Source organism: Dendrobates tinctorius, unplaced genomic scaffold, assembly GCF_039654945.1.
Source record: "Dendrobates tinctorius isolate UK_male_01 unplaced genomic scaffold, ASM3965494v1 ptg000022l, whole genome shotgun sequence".
Taxonomy (NCBI): Eukaryota; Metazoa; Chordata; class Amphibia; order Anura; family Dendrobatidae; genus Dendrobates; species Dendrobates tinctorius.
Window position 1 is genome coordinate 98,148,181 of NW_027361690.1, and position 13,698 is coordinate 98,161,878.

Genomic DNA, 13,698 nt, shown 5'->3' on the forward strand with positions numbered 1-13,698 from the left:
CAAGCAGTAGCTGTATGGCAGGTGAAGGATGCGGGCGGCCTGTATTTTCAGTGCCTCACGCTTCACTTTTGGTGACATCACGAATAGCCATAATGAGCGGGACCGGAAGTGAAGTGTGCGCAGTGAAAATACAGGCAGCCCGCAACCTCCACCTGCCATACAGCTACCACTTACTCCATAAGTTACCAGCTCGCAGCTACCTTCGGGACTCAGGCCGCCCGCTACTGCTTGCTCCATACAGTACCGGCATGCTGCTACCTCAATACATGCCGGGATTGCGCTGCTCTGCCATTGCCGCTGCTGCTGTGAAGGAGGGGGTAAGATCCACCCCCGGGGAAGAGAGATGAACTGGGGGAGAGGGAAGACTGGTGGGGTAACTCGAGTATAAGCCGAGAGGGGCACTTTCAGCCTAAAAAAATGGGCTGAAAATCTCAACTTATACTCGAGTATATACTGTATTTGATCCCATAAATATAATTTCTGACTATATTTTTCTCACTTTACCAACTTAGACTTTTTAATGCTGATGCATCACACGCAAATCAGATTACAAAATGTTTTAAACATAGGTTGTAATGTAACATAATAGGTAAAAAGCATGAATACATTTGCAAGCCACTGTATATCATATCTAATGCAGTCTGAAATGTTGCAATCATTAATATTAACTCCTTAACGACCAGAGCTATCTTTGGTTTTGCATTTTCATTTTTTGTTAACCTTCTTCCCAGAGCCATACATTTTTCATTTTTCCATCAATATGGCCATGGGAGGGCTTGTTTTTTGAGGGACGAGTTGTACATTTGAATGACACCATTGGTTTTACCATGTCATATACTAGAAAACGGGAAAGAAATTCCAAGTGAGATGAAATTGCAAAAAAAAGTGCAATCCCACACTTGTTTTTTGTTTGACATTTTTACTAGGTTCAATAAATGCTAAAACTGACCTGCCATTATGACTCTCCAGGTCATTATGAGTTCATAGACACTAAACATGTCTAGGTTCTTTTTTATTTAAGTGGTGAAAAAAAATTCCAAACTTTGTTAAAAAAAAAAATTGCACCATTTTCCGATACCCGTAGCTTCTCCTTTTTTATTGATCTTGGGTTGGGTGAGGGCTTATTGTTTGCGTGCCGAGGTGCCGTTTTTATTGATACCATTTTGGTGCAGATGCGATCTTTTGATCACCCATTATTGCATTTTAATGCAATGTCGCAGCGACCAAAGAAATGTAATTCTAGTGTTATAACTTTTTTTCTCACTGTCATTTAGCAATCAGGTTAATCCTTTTGTTTATTGATAGATCGGGCAATTCTGAATGCGGCGATATCAAATATGTGTATGTTTGATTTTTCTATTGTTTTACTGTGAATGGGGTGAAAGGGGATTGATGAGAAACTAGACGCTGCCATAACCCAATCAGCTCTGCTACATAGAAGCGATGATCAGATTGCCTCCATATAGCAGAATTACTCACATGCTATTAGCGCTGACCACCGGGTGGTGCTCACAGCAATCCGGCCCTGACAACCATAGAGGTCTCCAGGAGACCTCTGGTTTTCATGCCAATTAACCGGTGACGCGCGATCATGTAACGGGGGTCACCGGTGGGCGGATTTTTGGCCTGATGGCCGGAAGCGCGAGTTAAATACCGCTGTCAGTATTTGACGGGTTATTAGCCGCAGGTGGATCGCGATTCCACCCACGGCTATTCCAGGCAAATGTCAGCTGTTCCGGGAAGGATGAGGGCTAAGAGCCGGAGCCCACATAAAAGGGTGGGAGTCCAATGTTGGCGTAAATTTACGCCCAACGTCGGAAAGAGGTTAAGAAAGTCTCACCTTTTTTTATTTATTTGTGAGTATAGCCGTCTCTTTTTTTCAAATTCAGATGGGAAATTTGATTCTCATCATATTTCTTCAATGAGAATAAAATGTTCCTTATTATGCTCTCAGGTTTTTCAGACATTATGAAAGTAGAGTTTTAAAAAATTATACTCGTTCTCCCCTTCCCTCCCATGCCTCTCTGAGCAGATTTTGTTCAGTTTTCTGTTCCTCTCCTATGTGCATTCATCCCTCTTCTGCCTTCACAGTGCTTTATTGTGTCTCTGATGCATGCGATGACATGAAGTATGTTGTCACAAGGTCTAGAAAGTGCTGAAAGACCATGTAAGCATTATCCACCAGGTGCTGGATTTACAAAAAGTGCATGGTAAAAAATTTTCAATACTGGTGAATCCAAGTTATTTTGTAAATGTCAGCCTCAAAATTATTTGCTCATCTGTGTCTTCACCCACTTTTTCTCTTACTACATTATTCTGACACATAAAGCACATTTAGGGCTTTTGTACATAGAATCATAGAATGTTAGAGTTGGAATGGACCTCAAGGGTCATCATGTCCAACCTATTGCTGGGGCTGTCACTGGGCAATATTCAGTTTCAGCTCCCGCCAAAGATGTTGTATTGGGTTTAGGTCTGGAGACTGTCCAGAACCTTGAAATGCTACTTATGAAGCCACTCCTTAGTTGCCATGGCTGTGTGTTTCGGGTTCATGCTGGAAATCCCAGTCACGACCCATAGCCATTGGCTGAAATACAACCCCAAAGCATGATTGACCCACCCCCATGGTTCGTGATATGTTCTTTTCCTGAAATTCTGTGCCCATTTTTTCTCCACACATACCTTTGATCATTGTGTCCAAAGAGTTATTCTAACCTTATTGGTCCTCAGGACTTGTTTCCAAAATGCATCAGGCATGCTTAGATGTTCTTTTGCATACTTCTGATGAGCATGCCGGAGAGGTTTTCTTCTGATGACTCTTCCATGAAGACCATATTTGTTCAGTTGTCTCTGAACAGTAGAACAATGTACCAGAGTCTGCTAAATCTTTCTGAAAGTCTTTTGCAGTCGGGGTGGGGTGTGGGGGGGTTTCTTATAAACTCTATGATATCTTCTTATAGCTTTCTACTGCTTTGTGGGTGTCCACTATTTTCATTTTCAGAGTGCGAGTCAGTTGCTTAGAAGAACCCATGGATGCTGTTTTTGGTACAAAGTTAGAGGAGGCTGAGTTTTCATAAAGCTGGAAAATTTGTGTCACCTTACCTTTCCTAACAATGCTAGTGAACAAGCCATAGCCCTAACAGGCTAATTAAGGTCTGAAACCTTGTTCAAAGTTATCTGATCACTCAGATCTCTAAGGATGCACAAACTTTTGCATCGGCCCATTATTCTTTTTGTAGTTTTTAAAATGTAAAGAATGATTACATATTTTTTTTGCCTACAAAGGTGCATGCTGAAGGTTTTACAATAACCGTCACAGTCCACTGATCTGAACATCATTTAGAATCTGTGGCTAGACCTCAAAATAACAGTGCATGTAAGACAATCCAAGAATCTCATGGAATTGGAAAAATTTTCCATGGAAAAATGGATGAAAATCCTTCAAACAAGAAATTAAGAGTATATACAGTATTTATTTCCTAAAATACAAAGGAAATGTGTCATCTTTAACTTTAGGCCTTTTAGAGATCATTTCATCTTCAACTTACTTAACTGTTCCCAATAACAGTAATTTTGCATGGTGTGCACAAACTTTCACATGCCACTGTATATACCCTCATTCAAAGCATAGATGCAGTTGGATAAACACATAGATGAGCTTCGCTGCCAGAGTGAATCAATTCTTCAGAAATGATTGAGTAGACATGAACAAAACTAGATGGTAGGCTGCATTGTTGTATGATGAGACTATATTGCTTGCCTTCCAGCAAAAACACAGAGCAGCGTGTGCTAACGCTGGTCAATGTCTCGTGGTGAACTCCTATGGCATTATGTTACCGCAAGTGTGAGAAAGTTCTCATGCTCGCTGTGCCGTCAGAAAGGCCCTGGGAGTTCACAGACAATGAACTCAGTTCAACTCACTGACATCAGCATCAGTGCAGTTACAACCTTTCCCATATTGGACGTTTTCCGGCCTGTGCTAATATTGGAAACACTGATGTCTGAAGGATCCCTTAGTGAGCGCGATCATTTACTGAACTTTGGTAAAATTTTGCAGATTTTTAGGAAAAATCCTCGGGAATCCGAACATGAATCCAAATGTGCAACGTTTATGCCAAATTTGAGATTGGTGAACAGTTTCTGAACAAGTTCGCTCATCTCTAAATATAATTGGCCTTATAGAGGGCCAGGTAGTTTGGAGAAAAAGCCTCTTGCATCCAGTTCTGGGCATAACATATTAAAAAAGATATGAACAAGGCAGGCAAGTTCAGAGAAGAGCGACCAGAATGGTGACTGGTCTGCAAACAATGTCCTATGAGGAATGGGAATGGTTAGAGGATTTGGGAATGTTTAGCTTGCAAAAAAGAAGACTGAGAGGAGACTTAATAGCTGTCTACAAATATCTCAAGGGCTGTCACATTGTAGAAGGATCAACTTTATTCTCATTTGCACAAGTAAAGACTAGAAGCAATGAGATGAAACTGAATGGAAGGAGACACAGATTAGGTATTAGAAAAAACTTTTTGACAGTGAAGGTGATCAATGAGTGGAACAGGCTGTCACGAGAGGTGGTGAGTTCTCCTTCAATGAAAATCTTCAAACAGAGGCTGAACAGACCTCTGTCTGGGATGAGTTAGTGAATCTTGCATTGACCAGGGAGTTGGACCAGATTGACCCAGGAGGTCCCTTCCAACTCTGCCATTCTGAGATTCTATGATTTTTCTGTAAGAGACACTTCGAAAACTTCTCTGAGTAGCCGATTACTAAGCTACTGGCACAACACTGTCATTTTTTTATTTCTGCATAGAAAGTGTTAATTGCGTTGTATTTTGTTCGCATATAACTGTTACCGTAATTCTTTTTAAGTGTACCTGCTCTTAGTTGGTGTTACTGAGAGTCACTGCTGTCATTGCATTTGTTACTTATACACTGCTTTCCTACCATCCTTTCTTTTGTTTTATAAAATGGTTAATCTAATATTATCTAATCGTTGTGCTTGTCTGCTGATTGTTACTGTACCTCTCATCCTGTGGCTGTCCCTTGTCCACATTTCATGTGTAATGTGGTCCAAGAATTCTGTGCTATCTTAGGTTGGGCACAGAACTACAGAGGTGTTCAAGGTTCCGATGAAACAGTGAACCATTGCTAAATCATGGGCGACAAAAACAAAAAGAAGAGTGATGTTCCAAGATAAAGGTCTCCTTTAGGCTAAGCACTATACTGAACCACTGCTATGTTGTGAAGAACATCAGAAAAATCTGCAATGCTTCATCCAGCAGGAATGCCTGATTTTGCTGATGTTCTTCACAACACAGCAGTGGTTCAGTATATTGGAATTCTTCGCTCTTCTGTTTTCTTATAACATTCACATTTTTGTATACCTTGAAATCTTTAGGCACCATCCAGTGTTGATAATTGTATTAACCACTGAGAGAGGAATACGACACACGTTCCCGAAGCTCCTTTCTATAATTATTTTTTATGCTTTGCGCTTCATAGAGGTTTAATTATCAGAAGTGTTTATGTACAGTTCTCTCTTTAAGCTTCCATAAAATCCAGGGCAGATTTCATGCTGAGCAGAGACATTTACCATGCAGAAGGTTGTAGGAATTCAGACACCATGACTAAGCTAAATCATCCTTTTCTACAGATCTGCTCTGCTTCGTGGGATGAGATTCAGTGACTTTATATTTCTACCTAGTCTGAAAGATTTATATCTCCAGTTGTATCTCCTGGTAACGCACCTGTACACACAATGTCACGAGAAACTAATCTCCTGTCCGCTGATCCCTTTTTCCAACAAAACTTTTCAAAATCAACAATGAAGCCATGTACTTAGCAGCTTCATGTAGCTTATTTATGAAACCCCTCACAAGAGGGTGCATCAATTGATCTCCTGTCAATGGAGAATGAGTGAATTAATTAAAATCTACTGAATCTTTGGCTTAGCACTACTTAAGGTTTAAGATTTATTAATGTAGACAAGGCGTTTTCACTCAATGTCCCATTAGACCTTTGTCTAGTTAATTACGAGGTAAAAAAATAAACGGAAATGTCTGCTCTCTATTGCTTCCAGGGGTTCCACTAACCACATCAAAGTGATGGAAACAGGCAAAGGGTCATCAATATGTTAATAGGCTTACTTAGGAAACTTAGTCAAGGTGCAGGATGCTTAGATTTTCACACTTTCAGTGGAAATATCGATTTACTGTAATGCGTTGCTATACAGAGAAATGCAAGTAGTATAGATTACGGAGTACAAAACCTACCCTTGTGCCTTGTTGATTTGTCCTGGGGCTATCCATATGAATACTAAAGCTGACCATACACAAACGACAGCTGATGGGTGAGCACTCGTATGGACATTAGCTATCTCGCCCAAGACATGCACGCTAGGCTTGGATGAACATTCAAGGGCTTTGAAAAGGGAAAGTGAAGAAGGCCAGGTCTAATGGCAACTTATCTGCTGGTTTACAAAACCAGTTGGGTACTAAAATTAAAATGCACAACCCAAATCTCAGAAGTCCTCATACAAATTAGGCTGTCGCTATTCTTGCCAGTATCGGCGACTTTAGTCTCATGTGTATGGGGTAGTGTTGAGCGATACCGTTTGATACCCAAAAATATCGTATCGGATGGTATCGCCCGATACGAAAAAAATATCGGGTATCGGAATTAAAAAAAGCCCTTTATTTCCTTGTTGGCTAATTCTACATAATTGAAAACAAATAAGAATCATGTAGAATGTATTGTGGGAGGTGGAGGAGACATTAAAAGCATAGTGGTTTATTCAAATCACATGGCATAGCATTAATTCCAATTTTTTTTTCCAGGACGTTCGGAGTTAAAAAGATATTGACTATGTTAACCTTTTTTATATTTTGTCAGATATGTATGTTTCACAACTTCCATGCTCTTCACGTTCTTTTGTACTTCTCCCACACTTTCTCCTTCATGATCCGCAGCAGTAGCATTTTTTTCATCAACTTTTTCTTCACCTTATTCATCTTCTTCTTCTTCATCTTCTTCCCATTAATTTTTTTTTCCATTCTTCATATTATTCTTATTCAGCTATTATCAATTTTAATATGCTATTTCTTCATCTTCTTCCTATTCTTCTTTGTCTTCATTTTCTTATGGTGACAGGCATTCCTGTAGTACTTATCTATAAAAGTTATAAGATTACACCTTATGTTCTGCCTGTCACTAAAGATTTACAACAGGATTTGTCCGCGTTCAGTTTGGCCTGCAGCAGCAGGCATTTTCCAGGGGCACCACGAGGAGGAACGGACTCACCCCCATTTACTGCTTAGTCTTCTTCTGCTTATAATTTTGATTTCTTCTATGCTGATTTTTAGTCTTATGCTTAATGTTCTTCTGCTTTCTGTTCTTCTGCTTTTGCTTCTTCTGCTTCTTGTTCTTCTGTCTTTTGTTCTGTATCTTGGTGGTTGTCTTCATGTTCTTTGTCCTCTTGGTCTTATTATTTAGGGTCATATTTCTGGTCTTCTTTGGTGTGGTCTTCAGGGTCGTCGTCATCAGGGTCGTCGTCATGGAGATCAATAAGGATTACCAAAGACAATTTCAAAAAGCTTGATCTTGGAAATGTAGCAGAAGGTACAAGAAGGCTGAGAAACTGGCGAGAACCAGCAGACAGTGCTGGCACCCGGATGGGTAGCAGAAGGAACAAGAGCCAATGGCACTACCGAGGACCAACTGACAGTGCTGGACCACGGTTACTAAGCAGAAGGTACCTGTGCTAAAAAGCACTACCAAGGACCAGCTGACGGTGCTGGACCTCGGATACCGAGATGGAGGCACCTAGGCCAAAGGCTGTGGCGAGAAGCAGCAGACAGTGCTGGCACCCGGATGGGTAGCAGAAGGAACAAGAGCCAATGGCACTTCTGAGGACCAACTGACGGTGCTGGACCACGGTTACTAAGCAGAAGGTACCTGTGCTAAAAAGCACTACCAAGGACCAGCTGACGGTGCTGGACCTCGGATACCGAGATGGAGGCACCTAGGCAAAAGGCTGTGGCGAGAACCAGCAGACAGTGCTGGCACCCGGATGAGTAGCAGAAGGAACAAGAGCCAATGGCACTACCGAGGACCAACTGACGGTGCTGGACCACGGTTACTAAGCAGAAGGTACCTGTGCTAAAAAGCACTACCAAGGACCAGCTGACGGTGCTGGACCTCGGATACCGAGATGGAGGCACCTAGGCCAAAGGCTCTGGCGAGAACCAGCAGACAGTGCTGGAACCCGGGTGGGTAGCAGAAGGTACCCATTCAAAGCAAAGTAGCCAGGCCGCAAGCCGGCCGCAGTTACCGAAACCCACAGTCCTACAGGGGGTCCATGTCCCATTGGCACTACGGATCCAGCCTTCAGTGCCAGTTCCCGCAGCCCACATAGGAGTCACCTAAACTGCAGGCACCGTAGAGTCGGCTAACCCGGCCGCAAGACGACAGGACAACGAATTGGTGGCATAGTGACCTTGACACTACCCGGAAACAGCAGGTGTGCTGAAAACAGGCTGGGCAACAGGGAGTACCCGTGCCAAAGACACTGCCGAGAACCAGCTGACGGTGCTGGAACCCAGATGGGTAGCAAAAGCTACAAGAGCCAATGGCACTACCGAGGAACAGCTGACGGTGCTGGACCACGGTTATTAGGCAGGAGGTACCTGTGCTAGAAAGCACTACCAAGGACCAGCTGACGGTGCTGGACCTCGGATACCGAGATGGAGGCACCTAGGCCAAAGGCTCTGGCGAGAACCAGCAGACAGTGCTGGAACCCGGGTGGGTAGCAGAAGGTACCCATTCAAAGCAAAGTAGCCAGGCCGCAAGCCGGCCGCAGTTACCGAAACCCACAGTCCTACAGGGGGTCCATGTCCCATTGGCACTACGGATCCAGCCTTCAGTGCCAGTTCCCGCAGCCCACATAGGAGTCACCTAAACTGCAGGCACCGTAGAGTCGGCTAACCCGGCCGCAAGACGACAGGACAACGAATTGGTGGCATAGTGACCTTGACACTACCCGGAAACAGCAGGCGTGCTGAAAACAGGCTGGGCAACAGGGAGTACCCGTGCCAAAGACACTGCCGAGAACCAGCTGACGGTGCTGGAACCCAGATGGGTAGCAAAAGCTACAAGAGCCAATGGCACTACCGAGGAACAGCTGACGGTGCTGGACCACGGTTACTAGGCAGGAGGTACCTGTGCTAGAAAGCACTACCAAGGACCAGCTGACGGTGCTGGACCTCGGATACCGAGATGGAGGCACCTAGGCCAAAGGCTCTGGCGAGAACCAGCAGACAGTGCTGGAACCCGGGTGGGTAGCAGAAGGTACCCATTCAAAGCAAAGTAGCCAGGCCGCAAGCCGGCCGCAGTTACCGAAACCCACAGTCCTACAGGGGGTCCATGTCCCATTGGCACTACGGATCCAGCCTTCAGTGCCAGTTCCCGCAGTCCACATAGGAGTCACCTAAATTGCAGGCACCGTAGAGTCGGCTAACCCGGCCGCAAGACGACAGGACAACGGATTGGTGGCATAGTGACCTTGACACTACCCGGAAACAGCAGGCGTGCTGGAACCAGGCTGGGCAACAGGGAGTACCCGTGCCAAAGACACTGCCGAGCACCAGCTGGCGTTGTTGGAGCCCAGGGACAATCATGGTGTAGGCCGAGGCCTACTTGGTGGTAGTTTTAGATTGTTTGTAGGCTACAACAGACTGTCAACGTGCTCCAATTAGGCATCTGTCTCCACTCTGTTTCCAGGATTTCACGTGACCACCAACACCGCCAGTTTATGCGTACAGCAGCTGTCTGCCCAATCCACACGTGTTCCTGTGTTACTGGGATTCTGTAATGTCAGCAGATCCCCTGATGTGTGTCTGCCACTGTCTCCTGCTCTGTCCACATTCCCACCACTTGCAGTGGGAAGGTGGACAGCGCAGGAGACAGTGCCGGACACATATTGGGGGATCTGCTGACGTTACAGAACCCCAGTAACACAGGAACACGTGTGGAATGCGTGGACGGCAACTGTGAGCAGGAACTGGCGGTGTTGGAGGTCAGGGGAAATACTAGAGACAGAGTGGAGACAGAGGCCAAATCAGAGAATGTTTAAATCTGAAGTAGTTACAATTTGGAGGCAGCAGCAGTTTGCCCTCCACACAGCAGGGGATCAGCTGACGTTACCGAACCCCACTTTCACATGAACGAGTGTGTTTTTCTGTGTGGACTGCACTTCCGAGCACCAACTGGCGTTGTTGGAGCCCAGGGACAATCATGGTGCAGGCCGAGGCCTATTAGGAGCCAGGTGTAAAGCTGAGGTATTTTGACTTTGGAGGGAGCAGGACACTTTGCCCTCCACACAGCAGGGGATCAGCCGACGTTAACGACCCCCACTTTCACATGAACGAGTGTGTTTTTCTGTGTGGACAGCACTTCCGAGCACCAACTAGCGTTGTTGGAACCCAGGGACAATCATGGTGCAGGCCGAGGCCTACTAGGAGCCAGGTATAAAGCTGAGGTATTTTGACTTAGGAGGGAGCAGGACACTTTGCCCTCCACACTGCAGGGGATCAGCTGACGTTACCGAACCCCACTTTCACATGAACGAGTGTGTTTTTCTGTGTGGACAGCACTTCCGAGCAACAACTGACGATGTTGGAGCCCAGGGATAGTCATTTTGTAGGCTGAGGCCTACTTGGAGGCAGTTTAAGATAAGACGTTATTTGAATTTGGAGGCAGCAGCAGTTTGCCCTCCACACAGCAGGGGATCAGCTGACATTACTGACCCCCACTTTCACATGAACGAGTGTGTTTTTCTGTGTGGACAGCACTTCCGAGCACCAACTAGCGTTGTTGGAGCCCAGGGAGAACCAGGGTGCAGGCCGAGGCCTACTTGGTGGCAGTTTTAGATTGTTTGTAGGCTACAACAGACTGTCAACGTGCTCCAATTAGGCATCTGTCTCCACTCTGTTTCCAGGATTTCACGTGACCACCAACACCCCCAGTTTATGCGTACAGTAGCCGTCTGCCCAATCCACACGTGTTCCTGTGTTACTGGTGTTCTGTAATGTCAGCAGATCCCCTGATGTTTGTCTGCCAATGTCTCCTGCTCTGTCCACCTTCCCACCACTTGCAGTGGGAAGGTGGACAACGCAGGAGACAGTGCCGGACACACATTGGGGGATCAGCTCACGTTACAGAACACCAGGAACACAGGAACAAGTGTGGAATGCGTGGACGGCAACTGTGAGCAGGAACTGGCGGTGTTGGAGGTCAGGGGAAATACTAGAGACAGAGTGGAGACAGAGGCCAAATCAGAGAATGTTTAAATCTGAAGTAGTTACAATTTGGAGGCAGCAGCAGTTTGCCCTCCACACAGCAGGGGATCAGCTGACGTTACCGAACCCCACTTTCACATGAACGAGTGTGTTTTTCTGTGTGGACAGCACTTCCGAGCACCAACTGGCGGTGTCGGAGCCCAGGGAAAATCAGGTAGTAGGCCGAGGCCTACTTGGAGCCAGGTGTAAATCTGAGTTTGTTTGACTGTGGAGGGAGCAGAACACTTTGCCATACACACAGCAGGGGATCAGCTGATGTTACCGAACCCCACTTACACATGAGCGAGTGTTTTGTCTGTGCGGACAGCACTTCTGAGCACCAACTGGCGGTGTCAGAGCCCAGGGAAAATCAGGTAGTAGGCCAAGGCCTACTTGGTGGCAGTTTGCGATTGTTTCTAGACTACTACTAACTGTCAACGTACTCCAATTAGGCCTCTGTCTTCACTCTGTTTCGAGTATTTCCTCTGGCTTCCAACCACGCCAGTTGCTGCTCTGAAATGCCGTCTGCACAACCCACACTTGTTCCTGTGTTACTGGGGTTCTGTAACAGCAGCTTCTCCCTAGAGGTGAGTCAGGCAATGTCTCCTGCTCTGTCCACATTTCCACTACAAGTAGTGGGAATGTAGACAAAGCAGGAGACATTGCCGTGCTCAACTCTGGAGATGAGCAGATGTTACAGGACCCAGGTACCACAGGAACAAGTGTGGATTGTGCAGACGGCACTTGAGAGCAGAAACAGGTGGTGTTGTAGGCCGGAGGAAATACTCAATACAGAGTGGAGACAGAGGGCAAATCAGAGAACATATTAAATCAGAGGTAGTCAGAAGTTGTAGGCAGCAGGAGAGTTTGCCGTACACACAGCAGGGGATCAGCTGACGTTACCGAACCCCACTTACACATGAGCGAGTGTTTTGTCTGTGCGGACAGCACTTCTGAGCACCAACTGGCGGTGTCGGAGCCCAGGGAAAATCAGGTAGTAAGCCGAGGCCTACTTGGAACCAGGTGTAAATCTGAGGTTGTTTGACTGTGGAGGGAGCAGGACACTTTGCCATACACACAGCAGGGGATCAGCTGACATTACCGAACCCCACTTACACATGAGCGAGTGTTTTGTCTGTGCGGACAGCACTTCTGAGCACCAATTGGCGGTGTCGGAGCCCAGGGAAAATCAGGTAGTAGGCCGAGGCCTACTTGGTGGCAGTTTGCGATTGTTTCTAGACTATTACTAACTGTCAACGTACTCCAATTAGGCCTCTGTCTTCACTCTGTTTCGAGTATTTCCTCTGGCTTCCAACCACGCCAGTTGATGCTCTGAAATGCCGTCTGCACAACCCACACTTGTTCCTGTGTTACTGGGGTTCTGTAACAGCAGCTTCTCCCTAGAGGTGAGTCAGGCAATGTCTCCTGCTCTGTCCACATTTCCACTACAAGTAGTGGGAATGTAGACAAAGCAGGAGACATTGCCATGCTCAACTCTGGAGATGAGCAGATGTTACAGGACCCAGGTACCACAGGAACAAGTGTGGATTGTGCAGACGGCACTTGAGAGCAGAAACAGGCGGTGTTGTAGGCCGGAGGAAATAATCAAAACAGAGTGGAGACAGAGGGCAAATCAGAGAACATATTAAATCAGAGGTAGTCAGAAGTTGTAGGCAGCAGGAGAGTTTGCCGTACACACAGCAGGGGATCAGCTGACATTACCGAACCCCACTTACACATGAGCGAGTGTTTTGTCTGTGCGGACAGCACTTCTGAGCACCAACTGGCGGTGTCGGAGCCCAGGGAAAATCAGGTAGTAGGCCGAGGCCTACTTGGAACCAGGTGTAAATCTGAGGTTGTTTGACTGTGGAGGGAGCAGGACACTTTGCCATACACACAGCAGGGGATCAGCTGACGTTACCGAACCCCACTTACACATGAGCGAGTGTTTTGTCTGTGTGGACAGCACTTCTGAGCAACAACGGGCGTTGCTGTAGCCCAGGAAATAAAGTTCAGGTCATAGAAACATGAACACAACAGGAGACCTGGATCCTGTTGCCAGCCAATTATTTATTCTGGAAGAGGACTGGCAAATTCAGGTGAGATCCAGGTCTTGTTCATTTTCACAAAAGTAAGCCGGTCAACATTATCGGCGGATAGTCGCGTGCGACGGTCTGTTACCACACCACCTGCAGCACTAAAGACACGTTCCGATAATACACTGGCAGCAGGGCAAGCCAGTACCTCCAATGCATACTGGCTAAGCTCTGGCCATGTATCCAGCTTAGAGACCCAATACTTGATCGGGGAAGAGCCGTCTGGGAGAACACTAACAGGGCACGACAAGTAGTCTGTCACCATCTGACGG